This window comes from Sarcophilus harrisii, chromosome 2 (assembly GCF_902635505.1).
Source record: "Sarcophilus harrisii chromosome 2, mSarHar1.11, whole genome shotgun sequence".
In the NCBI taxonomy this organism is placed as follows: Eukaryota; Metazoa; Chordata; class Mammalia; order Dasyuromorphia; family Dasyuridae; genus Sarcophilus; species Sarcophilus harrisii.
Window position 1 is genome coordinate 462,099,416 of NC_045427.1, and position 12,949 is coordinate 462,112,364.

A 12,949-nucleotide genomic window follows, 5' to 3' on the forward strand; every position below is an offset into this window, starting at 1 on the left:
GGGATAACAAATGGAAAAAGTTCAAGAAGTCGTGCTCTAGATCACTGCTAACTATACATGATCAAAATGGCTTAAAATGGCAGTATGACCAAGTCAGACGCATAACAATCATCAAGGAGCCATAACAATGCCCAACATACATCTTGTATAATCCCCAGCTCTCCCCAAGGCAGATGCTATAGGACCTGGCTTCCACCAAACTCAGAGTTGTTCGCTGACATAGCTATCTTATTGGTTATCTAGTCCATTCCCTTGTCCCTATTTTATAGAAACCAAGAGAAGTAAAGTGATTTATCCAAGATCACACAAGTAGTAAAACAACTGAGTCAAGACTTTTAAAACAAATTGGAATACAAAGCTTCCTTCCCAAGGCATATTTAAAAGTGAGCCTTGTGTGACTGCCTGCAAGAAGCATCTCAGAATCCCCCCCAACCACAACCTATAAGACCCCTCATAGTCACAGCAGTAGGAAGCTTGAGCTGCCAGCAGAGTGAATCTCCATATGGCTTTTGGCCTCATGCAACAGAGAAGACCATGAAGACAAATGATCATGTCAAAAGCAAGCTCATTAAGTTTTTACACAGGATTGCTGGGTTACCCTTAACTCTCCATCTAGTCATTACTCATGGTGCCGTTAGCATTCGGTCCTAAAGGCTGAATTTTTTTTCTTCTTAAGTGCAAAAATAAAAAAAAAAAAGAGTAAAAAGAGGGAAATGGTATTGGCTTGTAAATGCTATCCCAAATATTTCTTTGACACCAGTTTCTAGGCCCTGTAGAATATCAGGATATTCCTATAATCCATTTAACTTCATGAGGCAATTGTGCTGAAACAAATGAGCTCGCTAAATATTGCCAAGGGGAAATTAAACACTGCCTAACAATTTGTCTGCCTGTCATAGTCATTTTTTCTATCTTGATCAAAATTAACTTGGGTCTTGTTTTGAGTTTTTAAAGACAAGAGGAAGGCCCTTCAGTGCCAGCAGATTGAACATCTAAGTTCTACTTCTGGCTTTGCTGCTGTGTGACCTTTAGCAACAGGTTACTTTCCCTCTCTGTGTCCCAGTTTCACCTGCACAATGGCTTCAGTTGCACTAGATGTTTGTTCTTGATTGGGGAAGAGTGATTCCTGCAAACTAAAATGGAAAGGAAGGGAATAAGTATTTATATAGTGCCTACTATAGTGTCAGCTATGGGATAGTTAATTGGCAGTGGATAGAGTCCTGAGTTCAAATCCAGCCTCAGATACTTACCTATGTGACCCTAAGCAAGTGACTTAACCCTAGTTTGCCTCAGTTTCCTCATCTGTAAAATGAGCTGGAGAAGGAAATGACAAGTCACTCACTATCTTTGCCAAGAAAACCCCAAATGGAGTCACAAAGAATCGAACAAAATTGAAAAGTGATTGAACAACAACTATGTGTCAGTAACTATGCTAAGATCTTTACAAATACCATCTCATTTAATTCTCATAAAGCATTCTGTGAAGTAAATGATGTTATTATCCCTATTTTATAACTGAAGAACTTGACGTTAAGTGATTGGGCTGAGATGACATTGCCAGTAAGCGCCTGAAGCTGCATTTGAATTCATGTTTGCCTGACTCCAGGCTCAATGCTATGTCTGCTAAGCCATTGAGCATTCACATCTAAAAACCTTGCCTTACACTATTAATCCACTTTACATGCAGCAGTCCAGCCCAGCCATATTCCCATCCTCTCCACTGATGCACATGGATGGTTCACTTCAACTCTTACTATGAGTTGAGTAATCGAATCAATATTACCTTAAAACCATTTTTTCTTAGAGAGGTAGAAAAGCTGTCACTTGCTGCCCTGCCGACCAATTCTCTAAATCTAACTCCTCACATCCCCTCTCTTGCACTCCCATATAAGTGCTACTGCCTACTCTAGCTCCCCGAGAGCAGGGACTATCTCACTTGTGCTTAGTAAGGTGCCTGCCCTACAGGAAACAATTTCAGGCTTTTTCATTCATTTGAGGTCTCTGCCACCACTAAAATGATATGGTTCATGAGTCTGAATTATAAGCTGATCACAAGGGTGACTGCCTTTGATTTACCGAACCCAGGTTAGAAGTCTTTATAGAATCACAATGGAATTACAATGGAATTGATAATTTCATATATTCTGAGTTTCTGTTTCAAGTCAAAGAGCAGAAATCAGTGGCCTGTCATGTTGTAGCCTTCTAGTAGATTATTTATGGTCTTTTGGGATCTAGTTCATAGGAGGAAAAAAAAAAGTGTGTTACATTTAAAATTAGGAGACCTATATCCAAGTCTTCAATGTGATATTTGTGTGACACAAGCCAATTAACCTCTCTTGTTCTCAATTTCCTCATTTGTAAAAGAAGAGAAACTAGTTAATATCAATGATACTTTCTAAAAAGTTCTGGGTGAAACAAGAGTACCCATTATTACCACATTATTCAATATCGTACTAGAAATGTTAGCTATGGCAATAAGAAGAGAAAAACAAATTAGAATAGGCAATGAAGAAGTAAAATTATCACTCTTTGCAGGAATTAGGATGATATAGTTTGAGCGGTTGGGCTAGGTTAGCAAGACTTGCTAATAGTCATCAGGCGTATATTAGTGGAAGAATTATTTGGAGACCTTGAGTTAGGATAAGGGTTCTGCTGTGAATGCATTCGTAGTTTGTATTGGCTAGGCAAAAAAGTATTGAGGAGGTTAGTCCATGGACTACTGTTAGTACAGTGGCACCTATGAAGCATACTAGAGAATTAACTAAAAAACGACTTGAAATTATTAACAACTTTAGCAAAATTGAAAGTTACAAAATAAATTCACATAAATCATCAGCATTTCTATATATTACCAACAAAGTTCAGCAGCAAGAGATATAAAGAGAAATTCTATTAAAAAGAATTGTAAATAATATAAAATACTTGGAAGTCTACCTCTTAAGACAAACCCAGGAACAATATGAACACAACTACAAAATAGTTTTCACACAAATAAATTCAGATCTAAATAAATTAGAAAAATATTAATTGGTCATGGGTAGGTCAAGTCAATATAATAAAATGACAATTCTATCTAAATTAATCTATCTGTTCAGTGCCATACCAATCAAACTATCAAAAAATATTTTACAGAACTACAAAAATAATAACAAAATTCATCTGGTAGAACAAAAGGTCAAGGAAAACAAGGGAATCAATAAAGAAGAGGGAAAAACATGAAAGAAGGCAATCTACCTGTACCAAATCTCAAACTGTATTATAAAGCAGTAAGTATCAAAACAATCTGGTACTGTCTAAGAAAAGCAGTAATGTATCAGTGGAATAGAGGAGGTACAAATTATATTATACTAGATGACCACAGTAATATGTATATGATATACTCAAGGATCCAAGCTTTTGGGGGGAAAAAAACCTCATTATTTCATAAAAACTGCTGGGCAAACTAGAAAACAATATGGCAGAAAATAGGTATAGATCAATATCACACACCATATACCAAGATAAGGTCAAAATGGGTATATGATTTATATATAAAGAGAAATACTATAAGCAAATCAGGAAAGCATGGATTAATTTATCTGTCATATCTGTGGTAAAGAAAAGAATATATTTAAAAAAAAACAAGATAAAGAGCATTACAAAATGTAAGATACTTAATTTTCATTACATAAATTTAAAAAGTTTTAGCACAAACAAAACCAATATAACCAAAAATAAGGAAATTTAAAAAATGGGAAGGGGGGGATTTTGTAACCATTTCTAGGTCTATAATGCAAAGAAGACAGGGGAACAGAAAGAGAGAGAGAGAGAGAGAGAGAGAGAGAGAGAGAGAGAGAGAGACAGCAAAAGAGAGAAAGAAATGAAGATAGAGACAGAGACAGACGGGAGCGGTGGGGGGGGGGAAGAGACAGACAGAGACAGAGAGAGAGACAAAGAGAGAGGCAGAGACAGAGAGAGAGAGACAAAGACAGAGACAGAGAGAGAGACAGAGACAGAGAGAGAGACAGAGAGACAGAGACAGAGAGAGAAGAAGTTGTACAAAAATATTTACAGCAAATCTTTTTGTGGTGGCTAACAATTAGAAATTGAAGGGATGCTTATCAATTGCAAAATGGCTAAAGAAGCAAGATGATCTCAGAAAAACCATGGGACACTTGCATGAACTGATGCAAAATGAAGTGAACAGAACCAGAATATATACACAGTAACAGAAATATTGTTCAGTGAAGAACTGTGAATGACAGTAATTCTCAGCAATACAAGAATTCAAGAAAATTCTAAAAGATTAATGATGAAATGTACTATCTACCTCCAGAAAAAGAACTGATATTGTTTGAATACAGACAGAAGCATGCTATTTTTAACTTTATTAATTTCATTCTTTTTCTTTTATTCAAATCTTCCTATACAAAAATGACTACTGGAAGTGTTTTACATGATTTCACATGTAACAAAAAAAGTTCTATGTTTTCCAATACTCATAAATAAATATTGATTCAAACCTCGTAAATTAAGCGTTGTCAAACAGACTACAGCAATTTACAACTAAAAAAAATCATTCTTTATAAACAAGTTGGATTTAGGCAGGAATAAAAGAATGGTTCAACATAATTCACCATACAAAAAACAGAAACATCCCAAACTACTTGATTATACCAACAAATGCAGTAAAAGCCTCTGACAAAATACAATGCTAAGGGGGGAAAAAATTCTATCCAGTATAGCTAGACTCTGATTAATGCAAATAATAAACATTCTAAAATGATTGCATATATTCAAATTTACAGTATCTTAGATTGTATTTATGTAAATCATGGTTATGGGTTCTAGTTCAATGAAACTATGCAGTACAAATTCAAATAATAAAACCACTTCATGGGATTCATTATTCACACTGATTGGAACCTAGTTGCATAGCCACAAATAATTTTTTAAAAATACTTAAAAAAGTATTCAAAACCCAAAGCAAGGATCATATGAAAAAGAAATACATTAACAGTTTTTTCACTAAATACAGGAATAAAGCAAGAATGCCCTTTTTCTGGCTACCATTTTTTAATCTTTTTTTAAATTTTAATATCTTATTTTTCCCCAATTACACATAAAAACTATTTTCAAAATTCATTTTAAATAATATTTATTTTTTCCAAATACATGAAAAGATAGTTTTACACATTCACCTTTGCATCAGATGTTTTTTTTTTTTTTTGATCAAGGCAATTGGGGTTAAGTGACTTGCCCAGGATCACACAGCTAGTCAGTGTTAAGTGTGTGAAGCCAGATTTGAACTCGGGTCCCTCCTGACTTCAGGGCTAGTGTTCTATCCCCTTTGCCACCTAGCTGCCCTCAATATTCACCTTTGCAAAACATTGTGTGCCAAATTTTTCTCCCTTCCTGCCCTTCCCGTCCTAGACAGCAAGCTATCTGATATAGGTTAAATGCATGTGATTCTTCTAAACAAATTTTCATATTCATCATGCTGCACAAGAAAAATCTGATCAAAAGGCAAAAAATAAGAAAAAAAGCAAGCAAACAACAGCAACAATAAAAGATGAAAATATTCTTCTTTGATCCACATTTAGTCTCCATAGTTCTCTCTCTGGATGCAGATGGCTCTATTACAAGTCTATTAGAATTGCTCATTTAAGCTTTCATTTTTAAAACTGAGTTGCAAATTCTCTCCCTCTTATCCCAATCCCCTTCATTGAGAAGGCAAGAAATATATATATATATATATATATATATATATATATATATCATACATGGAATCATGCAAAACATTTTCATATTAATTTTGTTGTAAAAGAAAATATAGATCAAAGTAAAAACCTGAGAAAAAGAAATAAAATTTTTTAAAACATGTTCTAATCTTATTCAGATTCTATCAGTTCTCTCTATGTGTCTGGGCATGGATAATACTTTTCATGATAAATTCTTCAGAATTGTCTTGAATGACTGTATTGCTTAGAATAGATAAGTAGTTCATAACTGATCATCTTATGATGCTACTGTTACTGTGCACCATACTCTCCTGCTTCTATTTATTTTACTTTGGTCAGTTCATGTAAGCATCTCCAGGTTTTTCTGAGAATATCTAGCTCATCATTTCTTATATCACAATAGAATTTTATCTGCCCATCAGTTGGAGAATGGCCAAATAACTTATAGCATATGAATGATATAGAATACTATTGTTCTATAAGAAATGATTAGCAGGATGATTACAGAGGGGCCCAAAGAGAGTTACATGAATTGATACTAAGTGAAGTGAGTAGAACCAGGAGAATATTGTACACAGCAACAGCAAGATTATACAATGATGAATTCTGATGGACATGGCTCTTTTCAACAGTGAGGTGATTTAGGCTAGTTCCAATGGTCTTGTGATGGAGAGAGCCATCTGCACCCAGAGAGAGGACTGTGGGGACTGACTGTGAATCACAACATAATATTTACACTTTTTTGTTATTGTTTGCTTGCATTTTGTTTATTTCTCATTTTTTTTTCCTTTTTGATCTGGTTTTTCTTGTGCAGCATAGTTGTGGAATTATGTATTTTAAAATTGCATATGTTTAACATATCTTGGATTACTTGACATCTAGGAAGGGGATGAGAGGAAGGGAGGAAAAAAATTGGAACACAAGGTTTTTCAAGGGTAAATGTTGAAAATTACTTATGTGTATGTTTTAAAAATAAAAAGCTTTAATAAAAAAAATAGTATTCCATCACAATTATATGCCGAAAAATTGTTCAGCCATTACCCAATACTTGTGTATCCCCTTAATTTCCAATTCTTTGCTGCCAGGAAAGAGCTGCTATAAAAATTTGGGCATAGTTAGAAATTGTTCTACGTAATGATTCAATCAGTTCACAACTTTATCAACAATGCATTAATGTCTTAATTTTTCCACACTTATTATTCTCCTTTCCTGTTCTATTAGCCAATCTAATAGGTATGTTAGTAACTTAATATTGTTTTAATTTGCATTTCTCCAGTCAACAGTGATTTAGAGCATTTTTTTCATATAGCTATGAATGAATTACTTCTTCTGAAAACAATTCATATTATTAATCACTTGTCAATTGAAGAATGGTTCCTATTTTTATATTTAACTCATTTCTCTATGTATTTGAAAGATAAGCCTTTATCAAAGAAACTTGTTTTTAAAAGTTCTTCACAGTTATAATTACTAATTACATTTCCTTCCATCCTATTTCTCTCCCTTTTTATTCTGTTTTCTCTCTTCTTTTATCTTGCCCCTCCTTAAAAAATGTTTTACTTCTGAATTGCCTCTCCCAATCCACTCCCAGTCCAATATATGTATATCCCTTCTATGAGCACTCCTTTTTCTCTTATCTTTTCACCATCCTACTTTCCTATAAAGTAAGATAGATTTTTATACCCAATTGAATATGTCTGTGTAATTCTCTCTTTGAGCCAATTTCAATGAAACTAAGTTTCAAGTGTTCCTTGACAACTTCTTTCTCCCATCTTGTCCTTTAGTGTAATATATTTTTCTTGCTTCTTTTATGAGATGATTTACCCCATTTTAAATCTCTTTCCTCTTTTGCATTTCTTTTTCTCACTCCTTCATTTTGTTTTTTAGAAATCATCCCATTATATTCAACTCATACCTGTGCCCTCTGACTATACATAGGCCTTCTAACAGCCCTAATAATGAAAAATATTTAAGAAATTATTAATACCATTTTGTAGGAATGTATACAATTTAACTTCATCAATACTTTTATGTTTTCTCTTTCCTATTTCTTTCCATTTTATGCTTTTTTTTTGCATCTTGTATTTGAAAATCAAATTTTCTATTCAAGTCAGATCTTTTCATCAGAAATGCATGAAAATCCTCTATTCATTGAATATTCATTTTTTTCCTTTGAAGGATTATACTCAATTTTGCTGAGTAAATGATTCTTGGTTGCAATTCTAGCTCCTTTGCTCTCTGGAATATCATATTCCAAGCCCTCTAATTCTATAATATAAAAGCTGCCAAGTTTTGTGTTATCCTGATTATGGGTCCACAATACTTTAATTGTTTCTTTCTGGATACTTGCCACACTTTTTTGTTGACCTGGGAGTCCTGAAATTTGGCTATAGTATTCCTGAGAGTTTTCATTTCATTTCATTTCAGAAGGTGATTGGTGGATTCCTTCCATTTTTTTCTGGTTATAGAATCTCAAAACAGTATTCCTTGATAATTTCTTGAAAGATGTTGTCTAGGCTTTTATCATAATTCTCAGGAAGTTGAATAGTTTTAAATTTATCTCTCCTGGATCCATTTTCCATGTCACTTGTTTTTCCAATGAGATATTTCACATTGTCTTTTTTTTCATTCTCTTGGTTTTCTTTTATTGTTTCTTGATGTCTCATAAAGTCATTAGCTTCTACTTACTCAATTATCATTTTTAAGGAATTATTTTCTCCAATAATTAAATTCTTTCCAGTGGACCAATGCTGCTTTTCAAGATATTCCTCTATTCACTGTATCTCTTTTTACCATTTGGCTTATTCTGCTATTTTCTTCAGTATTTTTTGTAACTCTTTTATCAATATGACTTTTTTCCTGATTATCTTGCATCAATCTCATTTCTCTTCACAATTTTTCCTCTTAATTTTTAAAAATCCTTCTTGGGCACTTCCATGGCCGGAGAACAATTCATATTTTCTTGGAGGCATTAGATGTAGGAATTTTGACTTCAGTGTCTTCTTTTGAGTGTATCTTTTGATCTTCCTTGTCAACATGGCAACTTTCTTTGGCCAGAATTTTTTTTCTATTGTCTGCTCATTTTTTAGCCTATTTCTTGATTTTTAATTATTCACTAAAGTAGGGTTCTGCTTCCAAGGAAGACAATGAACTGTCAGGAGTTTTGTGCAAGTGTTTTCAGAGATATTTCTAAGGTCCTCTAAGTTTTCAGTTTTTCTAAAGTGATATGATCTAAAGAGAGGGGTATTTACTACTTTCTTGACTTGTACTCTGGTCTTTGAGTATCCACAAGCATTCTTTTCTGTCTTGAAACTGTAAGGAAGTTGCTGCTCCCCTGAAGTCATAAGCTCTGGTATGCTAATGTTCCTCCTCACCCTGCCAACCAGGACTATAACTCAGAACCAAGTATAGGCAAAGAAATAGAGTCCTGCCCGTAGTTGTCAGCAAAGAGACCCCTATAATCTCCTTTGACTTCCTTAATATCTATGGGCTGAGAGGTCTTGGAAGCAGCCCTACCTACAGCTGCTGATTCATTCATTCATGGTGCCCGCTCCTGATTTGCTGGGGGCTGGTCTGTTTTGACGTGACCTTTAGTAGACTGCTCCATTCTTGTCCAGGTGCAACAGATTTTTCTTGACAAACTTTTAAGTTGTCTTGGTTATGGAAAATTGTTTCACCCCAACATTTGTGGATCCTTCCACTCTTAAGATTTGTTTTAGGGCATTATTTATAGGTCTTTGGAGAGGCTTGGAGAAGAGCTCAGGTAAGTCCCTGCCTTCTCCCTGGCATATTGGCTATACTTCTGCTTCAATAGTATTTTACTTTTCTAAATACATGTAAAGATATTTTTCAACCTTCATTTTTGTAAGACTTTGTATTCCAAATTTTTCTCCCTCCCTTTCTCCCTTACTTCACCTCTCCCCAAGACAGCAAGCAATTTGATATATGTTTAACATGTGTAATCATTTAAATATTTCCTTTGTTATGTTAAACATGTACAATTCTTCTGTACGTATTTCCACATTTATCATGCTGCACAAGAAAAATCAGATCAAAAGGGGGAAAACATGAGAAATAAAAAAAAAAGATGAAAATATTATGTTGTGATCATTCAATCCCCACATTTCTCTTTCTTGAGGTAGATGGCACCCTCCATCAAAAGTCTATGGAATTGGCCTGCATTACTTCATTGTCAAAAAGAGCCACATACGTCAGAGTTGATCATTACATAATCTTCATGTTGAACACTTCTCTTGGTTGTAGTCACTTCACTCAGCATCAGTTCATGTAAGCTTTCCCAGGATTTTTTGAAATCATTCTGCTGATTGTTTCTTATAGAACAATAATATTCCATAACATTCATACACTATAACTTATTCAGCCATTCTCCATCTGATTGGCATCCACTCAGCTTCCAGTTCCTTGCCACTACAAAAAGGTCTGCCACAAACATTTTTGCACATGTGGGTCCTTTTCCCTTTTTTATGATCTCTTTGGAATACAGACCCAGTAGAAACATTGCTGGATCAAATATTATGCACAATTTGATATATGCTTCTATTATTTTAGAAATGCTAGTAATGTCAATAAGCCAAAACATAGAAATTAATGGCATCAAGAAAGATGAAAAGTAGACAAAATATCCCTGTTTTCTGATATTATCATGTCAATATATAAAATTACAATACCATCAAGCTAATTTACATATTGAATGCTACTCCAAACAAAAGAAAATACCTTGATAAAGTAAAATTATATAACAAAATTCATTTGAAGGAAATTACAAAAAAAGACAGGAATCAAAGAAAGAAAGTTCTTGCAATGTTCAAAATATGTCATAAGGCAACAATCATCAAAACAATTTGGCATTGGTTAAAAATAGAAAAGTAGATCAATGAAACAGATTAGTTAGGAGAATAAGAAATAATAAAATTCAATAATTCAACATAACAAATTGAAAAATAATTTCTTAAAAGAGACCATTCTATTTAATAAACTGTAGAGAAAACTGGAAAATAATCTGGCAGAAATTTAATTTAGACAAACATGTTATACTACATCCTCTAATAAAATCAAAATGGATATATGACCTCAATAATTAAAAAATCATACAAGAAAAAATAAAATAGAAGCAGATAATATACGTTCATAGATGTAGGAAGGAGAGTGATTCTTAAACAAAATACAAAAGCAACTATAAAAGATAAAATGAATAATTTAGGTTAAAAGAAATTGGAAATCTTTCTCTATAAACAAAATAAAGCTATCTAGAATAACAAAAGCAAAGTGTCTGACTGAGAAAAAAAATCTTTGTATAAAATATTTATAAGGGTGGTAACCAAGTTATCTAGACAGCTAAAAGAAATGTATAGAACCAAAATTAATTTCCCAATAAACAGATGGCCAAAGAATATGATAAAGTTGTCAAAAGAATTCCAAACTATAAAAACCATATGAAAGAATGTTCTAAATAATTAGTAATAAGAGAATGAAAATCAAAACAACCCTGATGGTTTTTTTTACTTCACACCTAGAAAACAGGCAAAGATAACAAAAGATGAAAATAATCAATACTAAGGAAATTGTGGGGAAATGGGTACACTAATTCATTGTTTGTGGAGCTTTAAATTAATGCAGTCATTCTGAAAAAAGAAAGTAGAATTTTGTAAATAAAGTGTCTAAAATGTCCATATCCTTTTAACCAGAGATTCTACTGCTAGATATATATCCCTAGGAAAAGTCCATAAATACCTAAATGGTAAAGATCAAATAACTATATTTGTTAGCAAAAAAATTAACAATACAGATGTCCATCAATTGAGCAATGGCTAAACAAATTGTGGTACATTAATGTAATGAAGGAAGAAATGTGCTAGAAAAAATGATGAGCATGATGAATACAGAGCACAACAAGACTTACATGAACTGATGCAAACTGAAGTAAGCAGAGCCAAGAAAACAATACACACAATGACTAAAGCAATATAAATGGAAAAAAACAACAACCACAAAACAATCAAAAGTAAATGTTGCAAAAAAAAAATTTTTTTGATAAGCCTGGCCCCAAACAATAGATACAAAAAGGTATCTCTCCTCATCTCATGCCTCTGTAGAAGTAAGGACTACATAGGTATGGAATATTGTATATAATGGCAGATTTTTTCAATGTGTTGATCAGTTTTACTGAATGATTTGTCTCTCTTCTTCCTCTTTTTTCCCCTCTTAAAAATGTCCTTTTATATAAAGGATGGATCTTTAGGAAAGGAAGAAGAAAGATACAGAAAGAAACCTAGGCAATTTTGTAAAGAAAAAAAATTATCAAAAATCTATTTTATTTTTTAAATGACAATTAATACAGAAGTATGGAAACTGGAAATCCTTACATGAACTGATACCAAGTTAAATTAGTAGATTCGGCAAAGCAATATGACTTCAATAATGTAAATGAAAAGAACAACCACAACAATTAAAAAATGAATGTTGTGATACTATAAAGAATAAGCCTAATTCCTTAAAAAGAGATAAAAGAAGACACTTGCCCACATTCCTTTGAAGAGAGGAATAGTTCATACTTATGCAATAATGTAGATACTAGAATATTTTTTCATTGTATTCAGTAATTTTGTTGGATTACTTTTTCTCTTTTTTTCTTTTAAAAAAATTCTTCACAAAACCCAAAGGGTTATCAAACTATACATACCTTTTGATCCAGCAACACCACTACTAGGTCTGTATCCCAAAGAAATCATAAAAAAGGAAAGGACTCACATGTACAAAATATTAATAACAGTTCTTCATATGGTGGTAAAGAATTGAAAATTGAAGAGATGCCCGTTAATTGGGGAATGGGCTAAACAAGTTGTGGCTTATGAATGTAATGAAATACTATTGTGCTATAAGAAATAATGAGCAGGAGAATTTCAGAAAAATCTGGACTTTCATAAATTGATGCTAAGTGAAGTGAGCAGAACCAAGAGAACATCACACACAGTAAAAGCAACTTTATGCAATGATCAACTTTGATAAACTTGGCTCTTCTCAGCAATATAGTTATCCAAGGCAATTCCAAAAGACTAGGGATAGAAAATGCCATCCACATGCAAAGAAATAACTACAGAGTTTGAAAGCAGATCAAAGCATACTATTTTCACTTTTTTTAAAAAAAATTGTTTTATTTTCAGATAAAGAAATTAAAACTATTTCTAGTCATATAAAAAGATGTTCCAAAT